Source organism: Pongo pygmaeus, chromosome 15 (assembly GCF_028885625.2).
Source record: "Pongo pygmaeus isolate AG05252 chromosome 15, NHGRI_mPonPyg2-v2.0_pri, whole genome shotgun sequence".
Taxonomy (NCBI): Eukaryota; Metazoa; Chordata; class Mammalia; order Primates; family Hominidae; genus Pongo; species Pongo pygmaeus.
Window position 1 is genome coordinate 65,696,172 of NC_072388.2, and position 14,370 is coordinate 65,710,541.

The 14,370-nt window shown below is 32.4% G+C and overlaps 1 protein-coding gene across 13 annotated transcripts in view; it reads left to right on the top strand.

The window, feature by feature from the left end:
• The window catches only part of GPHN (gephyrin), a 682,735-nt gene that overhangs the window by 339,101 nt on the left and 329,264 nt on the right, over positions 1-14,370 (top strand). The window lies entirely within an intron of this gene.

A 14,370-nucleotide genomic window follows, 5' to 3' on the forward strand; every position in this document is an offset into this window, starting at 1 on the left:
GTCCATCAGCAAATGGCCTGGTACTGCCATATCCATCTGCTATTTTAGCATTTTAGACTGCCCAGCATTATCTATCTGCTCCCCTACAATTCCCCTATACTATGGCCTAACAAGTGCTATGCCATCTGCCTGCCTGATCTTGCCCTGCCCAATCTTTGCCTGTAACACTTTAAGTAGGTGAGATTGTTTAGCATTTCTGCTATCATCTACACTTGCCTTGTGCCACTGAGTTAGACTGCTGACTGAGTTTGCTCGACTGTTGCCTCCTCTACCTATTTGCTACCTGTGGCTGCCCCATTAATTTATTTGAGATATTGAAATCATCTCCTTTGTACTTGCAACTTGCTGATTGGCCTGTGTTGCCTCCTTTATAGTTTGCTGCATTTAAAAAAGCACTGGCATTGTTCCTCTGTTGTCTTGTAACCCTGATCATATTTTATTTCCAATAAAAGTTTTGCCTACATGTCTTCCAAACATCTTAGAAATAGGAAAATGCTTTGCTATCTAACAGCCCAGTCCAGTTTGCTCCTAAACTGACTTTTTAAACTACCACCTGTCCTTTCTGCTTTTTTATACAGCTCCACATTCTTCTCTTTATGTAAGAATATTTTTTTTTATAAATCATCATCTTTGCTTAAGTTTTCTTTTCACATCATATATTATGTACATTTATTTCTTGTGTATGGGATCTTTTAATAATTTTCCATATACTAAAATTATTTCTTAATTTATTATTCCTAAATTTTCCAGGGTTTTATAAGGATAAGTTACTCCTATTAATTTTATCCTTTTTAATAAGACCAGAAGATTTTTTTGCAACTTTAAAAGCATCGTCTCTAAAAATAATAAATTTAATCATCTTATAATTCTTTGTAGTTTAGATTAAAGTAGCTTTCTGCTCTGCTCTATTTTTTCCTTTGAGAATATCATTTCTCAGCTTCCTCATAGTTTACATAATACCAGTTCTTTGCAGATCCTTTAGATGTATTTATCTTCCTTCCTTTTAAACTCTTTTCTTGTATGTTGGGTAAACCTTTGAAATTGATACTTTCTCATTATTGTATTTGCAAAGTACTTGGCATCTAAAAATAACTTGCAACATAACATTATCTGCACTGTAAAACTTACAGTCTTATTTGCTTATATTTAAATGAAAGCTCAAATACAAGAACCAAAGAATAATTTTGGTGAAATTTGCAAGAGTCTAAGGAGGAGATGTAAAGTGGGGTGTGTATGTGTGCATGCACATGTGTATATAGAGATTTGAAGTGTTTTATGTGTGTATCTACAATGTCATTGTGCTCGAAGTGTGGAAAATGCTGAGTATCCGTATTAAATTTTATTTTTACAAAAAAATCTAAAGAGGTGATAGATTTAGAGATATGGAAAAAGTATGGATAGGTTTTTATTTTCTTTTAATAATATAGATAAAATTTGTCAGTGTGAAGAAAAAGGATGCTCTAGGGAAGTTAAGAAAATCATTTCAGTAGCTTTTTTAAATTTTGGTAAAATATAAACATAAAATTTACCATTTTAACCAATTTTAAGTGTACAATTCAGTGATATTAGCACATTCACAGTTTTGTGCAACCGTCACCACTGTTTCTAGAACTTTTATCATCCCATTTAGAAACTCTGTACCCATTAAACAAAAACTCCCCATTCCTCCCTCCCCCAACCCCTGGAAAACTATAATCACTTTCTGTCTTTATAAATTTGCCTGTTCTAGATACCTCATATAAGTGGAATCAAACCAGTTTTGTCTGTCAATGTCTAGCTTATTTCACTTAGCAAAATGTTTTCAGGGTTCATTTATATTATATCATGTATTAGAATTTCATCCCTTTTTAACTCTGACTAATATTCCATTATATGTATATACCACAACTTGTTTATCAGTTCACCTGTTGGTGGACACTGGGTTGTTTTCAGCTTTTAGCTTTTATAAATAATGCTCCTACAAACATTGGCATGCAAGTATCTGTTTTTCTTTTAGTTATATAACTAGAAATGGATTCAATAGCATTTAATACTTTTGTCCAAGAAGAAATTAAATTAATAGGAAAGAGATCAGGGAAACCACATAATTAATATGAAAGATTAATAAGTCCAAGATATGATATTAGGAGCAGAAGAAATTATAAACTTTTAGAAAGGCTACAGAAGGCCAAATGATAAAATTTAGAAGACTATTCTATGAATAAAAGGGAGAATGAAGTTAAAATAACACAGATCTTGGATGATTGTAAGATAACAAAAATGATTCTGAAGAAAGTTAAATTTTAAAAAAATAACCAACTGTAGGACAGTATGATGGCACATCTTTGAAATGGAATAATATGGGCTTTTATAGAGAAGAGAGGTAGGCGTTTGAAAGGCAAGGTTTAAATGAAGATGACTAAGATGAGGGAACCAGGTCATGTTTAGAGGAACCAGCAATGGGAACAGGAATTCATTTCAATCCAGAGATCCTTCATCCTGTATACTCAGCCTTCTACCACTCATAGACATTTTTCTAAAAAGATTCCTAGGCTCAAACCCCAGAGATTCTGATTCAGTAGGTTTGGAATTTGGTTTAGGTAATGTGCACATACATGCGTGTGTGTGTGTGTGTGTGTGTGTGTGTGTGTGTTTTAATCCACTGATGAAACACAATATGAGTTAAATTAAACTCTGTACCGTAGTGGCCTAGACCTTAAAAGAATTTAAAAAGTTAAAGAGAATTGACCCTTGTCTTCAAGCAGTTTAAAACTGCAGTAGTTAAAATAATGATGGACTTAGGAAAGAAGACTTTCAATCTGTTAGGTGATAAGTTCTCATTTGTTAATTCAACAATTTTAGGGGAGGTGATTTTTATACACTCTATCCATCCCTTCTCAACTGAGGTTCTGCATCTAAACTATCAAACACAGAAAATTGTTTGACTGTCCTCTCAGTTCTCCTAAGGGTGGCACACCAGCTAGTACCATTCTATATGTGTGAGAGATAAGTTAATTCACTAGATACAAAAATTCTCTCAGAACCTTTTAAGAAAGGTTGGGTAATCTGTAGTCTGCTAGGAATATGTGACACAAAGACATAAAACGTGGCTCTTAAGGGGCTCATATTCCAAGAGAGGGGAAAAGACATTTAACAAAAAAAATGCATTTCTAATGTCAACCGCACAATTTTGTTCTTTTCATCTAATGGTTTGAGGAAAATGTTCAAAGTCACAGTGGCTGTATATAAGGAAATCCTTTCACCTCTTCTAAGCATTATTTATTCAGGAAGAAGAATGTAATAAGAATGATAAATTCTGTATTACAACTTATCACAGCTGAAGGATGCTGGCAGTAACTTAAATGTCAATAGGAATCTCTAATTTTAAAGCCTAGAGCATTCAGTGACAGGTTAGTGATTTCATTGGTAGCTATTAATAAATAACAGTAACTAAAACTAGGCTTATTAGTTTCATAGTAAAGCGTAGAAAATGGGTATAGGTAAGTAGATAACTAATGTCCAATAGGCTGTTCTTGAATGTAATTGTAAGCACAGGGAGAGATTTTTGCCCCCGAAGTACAACTCTTATACCAATAATGAAAATGTTCAGGAATTTAATTTATTCTCACTATCAATTAAAACTCACTAAAATTCCTGCTGTCAGAAGGTTTAGTCATATTCATTAGTTTTTCTTATGGATTTGATTATTTCTGAACTATAAATTTATTTGTCCTCCCTATACTGATTTGTGCATTTAAACTTGAGAGCAGTTAGCTTTCATTCCTATTACTCAGTACTTCACACTGATTCCTTTAGGATAAACTTTACTAACACATTTTTCCTTCTTCCTTCCAATTTCTTATGAAACTTTATTTTAACAGCACAGCTATGGAAAGATCAAGGTTGTCATATCGAGAAAAGCACTACAATAGAAATTACGACCAGATTTAGCTTGTTTTCTTAGCAATGATGAACAATTTTAAAAGATTTTGCTTTGCCTGCATTCATTCTGAAAAACATTTTAAAACAGAAAAAGCAGATTATGCAGATATTTTAATAAGGTGGAATAAAGGAAAATATAAGAGTAACATAATTTTATTAAACTCATTTTATTAATAATAAATATACTTTTTCTTGTCTTATGATCTCTGAACTCCTATTTTATTTTGAGGAAGCTGAATTTAAAATAGAGTGCTATAATGTGTTTCCTTTGTGTGAAAGTTAATCTGAGAAGGCAATAGGTCTATCTCATTCTTACTAGGCTTCAAGTCCTTTATATCTAATAACAAGAAAATTCTCTGAATTAGGCAACTACTCCCTAACAAATCATCTATTTTTTCTTTTAGTTTTTTATTTTCTCCACTGAATGACAGCAGAATGTATTCAAGACCTTGCAAAGGATATGGCTGAAGTTGTAGCTTCCTTATATAAACATTTTGTGGAGGTTTCCATAAAATGAAGTGAAACTTTTGTGAAGTTTCACTTTTTTTATTTTGAATATAGATAATAACAGTAGCAGGCACTAATAATCAGTCGCCTAGTTTCTTAATCTCCTTTCTCCCCCCATTTGCCCTCCTACCATCAAATACTTCAGTGTTGCTGGCAGAAACTAACTCATGGCACAGGAGATCAGGTGGGTGAGAAAGAGATCACTGGGGAAAGTAAATTGCCCCAGAAAGACAGACTGTTTGGCACAAAGATCCTTTTTTCAAATGTAACAATCTTTAATTTTATGAACATCAAAATCAATACCTGAAAAGTTCACTAGTTAGATATTTGGGAGTTTTTCAAATACAAGCCATCACTAGACTTTTTGTATTTGACTTAGAATGCTTTTTAGATTTCTTATAATATTTAGTACTTATGAAGAAATTTAGTGTTTTTTACTTATATCAGCAACATAAAAACTGCTCAAATTTGATTCCTCAGATGTTCAGGAATCAAATTTTCTTTGGTTTATTCATAGCCATAGTAGTACATGTATATTTGCATTGTAATCAAAGGTGGTAATCGCCCTACAGAGATCTTAAGCAGAGGTCCTCAAAGAAAATACTGTATCTCTTACAAGTTAAATTATTTTCTCATCCAATGCTTTCTGATCAAAATTAAGATGGACTCTGTCAGAGGGATAAAATATGAAGTCTGTTTAGATATCCTGCTTCTCATGAAGATTAGTAACTACATGGTAAGGCTAAAGGCCATCTGTAGAAAGCTTCTCTTTTACCAGCAAGAAAACTGGTTTTCAAATTTCCATACTTTCTCGTTAGTGTTAAGATATTAGGAGCACACCATTTTGCATATGATACGTGTTCAACTACAGCATAAAATGACCTTTTTATTGTGAAATGGGTATTCAGTCCATATTGTAATAGAAAAATATATGGTCATATAGGAGAAGGAAAAGATGACGTTCATCTTTTTAATAACAGAGTTTTAAAATAACTCCTTTTTTACCGAACATGGAAATAATACGTGCTTTTTGCAAGAAAAAAAAGAATTTGGGGAAAATATAGCAAAGCAAAATGAAATTAATAAAAACACCAATAATCTGAACTCACAATTATTACCTAAGACTAATTCATTAATTTGCCCAACTGGGAGCACACCATATATACTGGTTTATATCTTGGTTTTCTTAGTAATATCATCCCAGTTATTATAATAATTACTACAATGTATAGTACACTTACTGTATGCCATGTATTTTTATATGCACTTTGTATATTATATCTAATTTAATCCACACAAGCCTACAAAATAGGTAGGTACCACTTTACAGATAAGAAAATTACGTTTAGAAAGATTAAATGATTAAATAAATTGACCTGGATGTAGCAAAAGATGATAGAACTAGAATTTGAACTAGGTAGTCTTTACTCCAGATCCCTTGCTCTTAGCCACTCTCCTTTTCATATAATGTAAGCTTTTCTTCATTTAATAACTGTTCTACAAAAAATTGGGATTTGTCAATCACTGAAAAATACTTAAAAACTATGAGTAATTTAATTTCCCTATCATTAAACATTTAGGTTCTTTCCTATTTCCTATCACATTCTCTTTGTATAGATTATTATGTATACTTCTAATGATCACTTTAGAAATATTTCCATAAAATACAGTAACTCACTCAAAATTGTGAAGTCTCATATTACATATCGCTAAATTACCCTCTTAGAATATGTACAAGTTTATATATTTGTACTATCAGTTTACGAGATTGTATTTCCATTAATCATTGTTAATCTTACCAATCTGGTAGGTGAAAAATTGTATTTTTATTGGCATATTGTAGAATATTAATAATTTTTAATCTTACCAATCTGGTAGGTGAAAAATTGTATTTTTATTGGCATATTGTAGAATAATTTAAACACTGGTCTTGAATTTATTCAGTTTTGTTTCTCCTTTTATAAACTGCCTGGGTTTTTTGTTTTGTTTTGTTTTTGGCTCAGTAGCTGTTCTTAAATACTGATTGTAACCACAAAGAGGAGTGTAAAGAATTGGTTGTCAAGAAATAATTTTGGTAAGGTCAAATTTATGTTTTGGCTATATCATTTTGACATATAAACCATTCATTTTCTCATTTCTCAAACTCCGTTAACATACTAGTACTCAATTATTTTATCACTCTTGCTCTTAACAACACAGATCAAGCCAAAAATTATATCCTGAATCAAAGGCATTAAGTTAATAAAATGCAAACACATTTCTTTCTAATAAGTTAGTTTTTCCCTTTGTGAGATTTTTTTCATGGCTGATGCATGATAGTTTATGTTCTAACTATCCTTTTCTTATGTAATGTTCGCTGTTAAATAATTTACAGATAGAAACTTATTGAGCTTCAGTAATGTAGAATTAATGGTCTATTCATAGATATAAGCCCTGGAAAATAATGTATAATTTGGACATTTAATACACTTAGCTACTATTAGCAGTCATTTTAAAAAATACCAAATATAAACTCTTACACAATTATTTTGCTTGGCAAACCCATTTTTCTATATAGGAATTCCAAAGGAGACATTATTCTAGCATGCAATTAGTATGAATTATATTTGATTATCTAGATATTGAAACCATTTGATAAACTTCTCTGACATGTAGAGCTCAACTTCGTCTTAAGCATTCAGGAGAACCTGTTTTTTTTTAGTTGCCCATAATATGCAAACCATTTCAGAACCCAGAGATTTTTGGTGAGTGAATTAACATGTAGTTTGTATTTTTACATGGAAACTATATGTATAAATGGTTTTCAACCAGGGTAAATTTTGGTTCCCCAGGGACATTTGCAATGCCTGGTGACATTTTTGGTTGTTACAGTTGGAGGGTACCTAGTGATATCAGGTGGGTAGAGCCCAGGGATGCTGCTAAACATCCTGTAGTGCATGGGACAGTCCCTGCAACAAAGAATTATCTGACCCAAAATGTTAATGCAGAGATTGGAAAAACCCTCATGACATAATATCATTGAGTACGCACTAACTGCCAGGTTGTGCCGGAGGCTGCGGGTACATGGGTAGAAAGTTATGATCTTACTGGTTAGGAAAGTTACATTTCATTGTGAAACAGAAAGATCTAGATTTTTTAAATGATAATTTAAATGATAATGAGATTTTAAAAATGATATTATATTAACATATAATAATGTAATATAATTGTTATGTTAATATAATCACATTTTGTTATAAGAATATATAATTATTGTGCTATGGTAATTTTATGTGTGATAAATATATGACATATTTAGGAACAAAAATTCTGCCTGAGGGACTTACTTAGTTTTGGGAAACTTTCAAAGAAGTGACAAGTGACACTGGCACTGTTTTTGTTGTTGTTGTTTTTATTCCTTACCTTTTATTTAATTTACAAAAAAAAAAACCCACAAATAGTATAGTTACAGCATAATGGATTTTCAAAAACTGAACATATCCATATAACCATCCAGATCAAGAAACCAGAATATTATCAGTGTCCCAGAAAACGGCCCTTGTTCCCCCTTACGGTCACAGCTCAATCCTCAAGTGTAACTACAACTTTGACTTTTAGCACTACAGATTACTTTTTCTTTTCAAAGACAGGAGCTCCCTCTGTCACCCAGGCCGGAGTTAGAATTGCTTTTGTATTTTACCGAACTTTGTATAAGTGGAACCATATAATATGTAATCTTTTGTGTCTGGATTCTTTAGTGTCATTTTTGTAAAATTGATTCATATTATTTCATGTAGTGTTGTTCATTCTCATAACTATATTGTATAATACAGCTATATTTATTAACCCATTCTACTGTAAAGGCACAATGGCTGAAACCATAAGTTGACAAATTGGTCAGTTTGGCTGCAGAATGGGTTTTGAGGGAGTGGCAAGAGAGAGCTGGGAAAAGTAGGTAAGGTCAGATGATGGAGGATACCTTTGTCATATTAAAGGCATTTGCATTTTTTTCTATTAAGAAATGAGATTTTTCAAAAAATATTAAACAAGGGAAAAATATAATGAGACTTGCATTTTAGAAAGACCATTTTGACGGCAGAATAGAATGGGTCGAGTGGGAGCAAGCTTAGCTATAACACCAATCAGAAGGTCATTGGAATAGTTCAGATAAAAGATGCTGAGAACCTAGATGTAGACAGTGCAGGTGAGGATAGAAAGGGACATATGATTTTCTCTGGATAGAATTAATTGCACTTCTGGAATAACTGAGAATAAGGGTTGCAAAGACTAGTTTTCTGAGCCAACCTTCAAAGCCCGTGTGTGTTACTAAAATGCAAAATGTGTGCAATAAAGAAAAATAATAGAATTTAATGTTAGAATTTAAAGTTGAATTCAAAATAATTTTCAAATGTATCTTTAATGTTTGAACTTACAGAAAAACAGATATAATTAGTTGAGAATAAATTAATAAAAATCTTTATGGAGAATCTGAAGGAAACTTGGTAACAGTCTAGACTAAAGGTTAATAGTACTGGGCACTTGTTTGTTTTCATTTCAATTTTTAAAGTATGGCTTTCTTTTTTGTTGTTTCAGGATTTTACTCGTGGTACATTTTGCCACTATTAAGGTAGTTTTCAGTTGAGGAGGGAAAAAAATGTGTGTGTGTGTGTGCGCGTGCGCGTGTCCACCTGTGCACACATTCACGTGCTAAATGCAGGAGTTGAGAGAAGAAAGGAAAAGGGGTGTTAAAATATTGCATATGGATGAATAAGAAGAAAATTGTCTTAAGTAGAATGAACTTAGTTCCCTGTTATTATTTCTGGGTGGGGAAATTGCTCTCTCTTTTTATTTTGTTTGTGCATGCATGCCTAAGGAGAATAAAGGCAGTAAGTCAGAAAGTTCCCCCATAGTCACCGGGTGATAGCTTCATTTCAAAGATGTATCGTTTTCTATCTGAGACAGTAGTCAAGCTAGTTGTCTCTTTGTGACCTACAGAATGCCAGCAATTAGCTTTTGATAAAAAGAACAGTGCCTATCGATATTTTCAAAGATGAAGAATTCTGACATAAAAAATAAAATTAGTGAACTCTCATTCGATAGTAATTACACCTGTTGTCTATTGACTAAATCAAATATGTGATACTTTTTAAAATTATGGTCAATTCTGTACGATTTTTAGATGAATTTATATCTTATTATAACATCTATATTCATTAAAAGCTCTAATACACATAAATCAGAGTAATTTATTCATTGTATAATCAGTGCTTTTTGCATTAATTGGTGAAAGGCTTCTAATTGCTCTGATATACCTCAGGGTCTGTCCTCCACAAATGAAGAACCACAGGCACTTGATTTTTTTGTTTGTTTCTGTTGCATTTGGGGAACATCTATATTAGGTCCAAATTTTAGTGAATTCTAAATTTTATGCTTTCAATTAATGAATTTATTGTAGATTTTAAAAAATCAAGTAAAGGGTAATCTTTATACTAATTTATTTTGAAAATGTCAGATTTTGAAAACAACAGACCAATGTAACACCGAGTAAAGCACATCTGCATTTTTAATTTTTAGGAAGAAATATGGATTCCTTTTCTTGTCACATTTATTACTTAAAAAAAAAAAGTATGCCTGTTAATCTTCAACACAGATTCAAAGATGAGAATACTATGTATTAGTCTGTTGTCATGCTGCTAAAGAGAGACATACCTGAGACTGGGTAACTTATAAAGGAAAGATGTTTTGACACACAGTTCCACATGGCTGGGGAGACCTCACAATCATGGCTGAAGACGAATGAGGAGCCATGTCATACATGGCAGCAGGCAAGAGAGCTTGTGCAGGGGAACTCCCATTTATGAAACCATCAGATCTCATGAGACTTATTCAATACCACAAGAACCAATGGGGGAAGCACCCCCATGATTCAGTTATCTCCACCTGGCCCCACCCAGGGCACAAGGGGATTATTACAGTTCAAGGTGAGATTTGAGTAGGGGCACAGCCAAACCATATCATACTATAATGGCAAAAATTTAAAGAATCAAGGAGCTACCTTGCTTTATATTTGCTTCTACTTTTCTTCATCAGTTTTATTAAAAACAGATTTTGGCACTGTATTTTTACCTCCATAATTTGAGTTTTTGCTGAAGGATCCTTGAGAGTATTAAAAGCATGGCAATTAGCTAGAAGCAAGAGTTCTTTTTCTATTTTGCCATTAGTTTATCTGCCATATTCCTTATCATACCATTTTATCACCAAATGAAGTCCTAAAATCAACAACTGAGAAACTTTTAAAAGTGCTTTGACATCATCTTGTATTCAATCAAGAAAATATTGAGACTTTACTAGTTTTAAGTGAGAAAGAATTAAAATGTATTAGTTGTGGCAAAGATTTAGTCTCTTAACCCGAATATTTGTTAAAATCAAAAAACAAAATAACCTATCTAATCACTGCAAATCATTCTTATCTAAATGTTGCCATCACAGAAATAGCCAAGTATCATTAGTGTAATCTTCAGTCTCAATACCCTTCAGTCATGAGTCCAATAACCCAAACCTCATTTCAAGTTCACATCCCTTTTATCCCAAATAATGGAAAAATGGGAAGAATAGTACCTTTCTTTTTTGTCTAAGCTGTATCAACTGCATATGCCTGAATAGAAGATGACAGCAACTATAATATGAGACACCTATTTTCCCAATGAGAAGATCCATAAATGGGGGGATTATCCATCTTAAATGTACATACTTTTAGCAATTTAGATAAAATAGTGAAACACTTAGGTTCACTAATTTAAAACACAAATATAAATTTAAAGCCACATTGAAAATAGTATATTATTTAGGACAACTGATTCTTTTTCATGGCAATTTTTTGAAAGGTTTTATGCAAAGTCTGGACATACACCATTAACATCAATGCCTTTATTATCATTTCCAGAGTCTAAGTAATTTAAAAGTCTTCCATGCCATACCATCCTTTATTTAACAGCTCTATTGAGATATAATTCACATATCATACAATTCATTCATTGAAAGTGTATAATTCAATGGTTTTTGGTATATTACATTTATTTTTTAAATTGTGGCAAAATATGTATAGCACAAAACTTGCTATTTTCGCCTTTTTTTTTTTTTTTTTTTTTTGAGACGTAGTCTCACTCTGTCACCCAGACTGGAGTGCAGTGGCACGATCTCAGCTCACTGCAACCTCTGCCCCCTGGATTCAAGCAATTCTCCTGCCTGAGCCTCCTGTGTAGCTGGGATTACAGGTGCGTGCCACCATGCCCAGCTAATTTTTGTATTGTAGTAGAGACAGGGTTTCACCATGTTAGCCAAGTTAGCCTCCAACTCCTGACCTTAGGTGATCTGCCCACCGCAGCCTCCCAAGGTGTTGGGATTATAGGCGTGAGCCACTGTGCCTGGCCCTACTTTAGCCATTTTTAAGTGTACAGTTCATTGGTATTAATTATATTCACAATGTTGTAAAATTATCACCAGTACCTCTTTTTAAAACTTTTTCATTACCCCAGAAACACTGTAACTTTTAAGCAATAACTCCCCATTTCTTCCTTCCCATAATCCCTGGTAACCTTTAATCTACTTTCTATCTTTATAAATTTTCCTATTGTAAATATTTCATGTAAGTGCAGCCACACAATAATTCTCCTTTTGTGCATGGCTTTTTTCATTTAGCCTAATGTCTTCTCAGTTCATGCATGTTGTAGTATATATCAGAACTTTATTGCTTTTTATGCCTGAATAATATAATATTATATGTAATACCACAATTCATTTATCCATTCATCTTTTGATGGACACCTGGGTTGTTTTCATCTTTTAGCTATGGGGATAGTGCTGTTGTGAACATTGGCAAACAAGTATATGTTCAAGTTCTTGCTTTCATTTCCATTGGTTATGCACTTAGGAATGGAAGTGTGGGATCATGTGGCAATTCCGTGTTTCACATCTTAAGAAATTAAACTGTTTAAGAGTTTTATAGTTTTAGTTCTTATACTATAGATAAAGAACTATAGTTCTTTATACTATAGATCTATTTTGAGTTAATTTTTGTATGTGGTGTGAGGTACGAATTCATTCTTACTGCTTAATTATGAATACATGAAATTTAAAATTTTTCTATTTAAAGATATTACTGGAAATGTTATTCCAAGCCTCAAGTAGCCATTCACCTAACATTAGTACACTTACCATTTTCTTTTATCCTGTAAAGATATCCTAACATTCACAATATAACCACATACAATATTGCTTTTTATTAATTATTTCTGACAGGTATCTTTGATATCCAAACAACACTAGATTGATGAAGAGATCTTTTAGGCTTGTGGGCCTTCATCAAACAGTACTTTTTGATTAAAAAAAAGTGAATTCAGTAAAATATGCAAGGCCTTATAACAGTTCAAATGTAAGGCAACTAACTGTTCTTTGCTGATGAGTAACTTTGGTTTAAAAAAATAACTTGCCATATGGAAGTTAAGATATGGGAACATGGGTTTGATTTTGTGCTATTCATGTATATTAGAGGTGATCTCCACTCTGTGCTAATTCAAACAATTTATATTTCCAGCTAAAAATAAACCTTAGAATTTGTAGAAAATGCATATGTTAGTGTTACATCCTGAAATTATTATTTGTCTCCAAATTAAAGTGAAAAGTGATTCAGTAGAGAAACACCTTGATTCCCCATATCTGTCAGTTGATAAAGTAGCTATTGCAGAATTCTACAAAAGAGAGAAGAAACAGTGAGATAGTAGAAAGAAGAGTAGGGTTTATGAGTTCAATTAAAACTTTAAAGAACAGATAATTCCTGTCTTATTTCCTCATTATTTAAATTGTATATAAACATAGGATGAAGAAAACATCTGAACTCAATCTATAAAGATAACAAAACCTTCATACCAAAGTGGAATAAAAATAACAAGGAGACTATAGACCTAATCATATGTGAAAATATATGTAGAAATATTAAAGTAATATGCACAAACTTGATACAGCATCAAGTTTTTTCTAAATGTACACCTCTTCCTAAGCGAAATTGATTTTAAGAATTCAAGAACAGTAAATCTTAGACATCCTTTAATTTCATTTTTATCATTATTAGGTAAATCACAAAAGATTATATGGTCATCTTGATGTATGCCAAAAAGACATAAAATTCAGTGTATTTTTTTCCTTTTAAGGATACATAGTAAACTAGAATGAAAGAAAAATTTTAAACATGGTAAAATGTGTTTATCACAAAAACCAACAAATACAATAAAGCTGAAACACTGGATAAATTCTTAGTAAAGTCAGAAAAAAGAGAAAGATAGTCACAGTCACCGTTATTTGTTCTAGAAAGTCTAACCAGCACAGACAGTTTGGGCAGTCAGTAATATGTGTCAAAAATTTGAATGTAATGATATAATTACGTAGAGAGATTATATGATGGAAATATGAGAAAAGATATGAAGAATGAAATGAGAAGGTCCAAAGTACATTATATCAGAGCCCCAAAAGGAAAAAATAGAAAGAATAGAGAAAAGGCAATGATCAAAGAGATAATGACTATAAAGTTTACAGAACTAATGAAAAAACACAAATCCGGAAATCCTAATGGTATAGTGTCTCTCAAGAAGGATAAATAAAAGAAGTATGTTTCTGAACACATGGGAATGAAATGTCAGAACTAAAGTAAGGGAACTATTGAAAGTAACCAGGGAGAAACAGCAGATCACTTACATAGAAATGACAGCAGGCTTTTTGACAACATTGGAATCAGACAGACAATAGAATATGTAAAGCATTGAAGGAAATAACGAGAATTGTTTATTAAGCAAAATATCTTTCAAGAATAGAGATAAAGAGGGAGTAAAGCAAGTTGGCCAAATAAAAGGCTCCACCAGTCATACCCCAAACAGGAACACCAAACTTAACAACTGTCCACAGAAGAAAAGC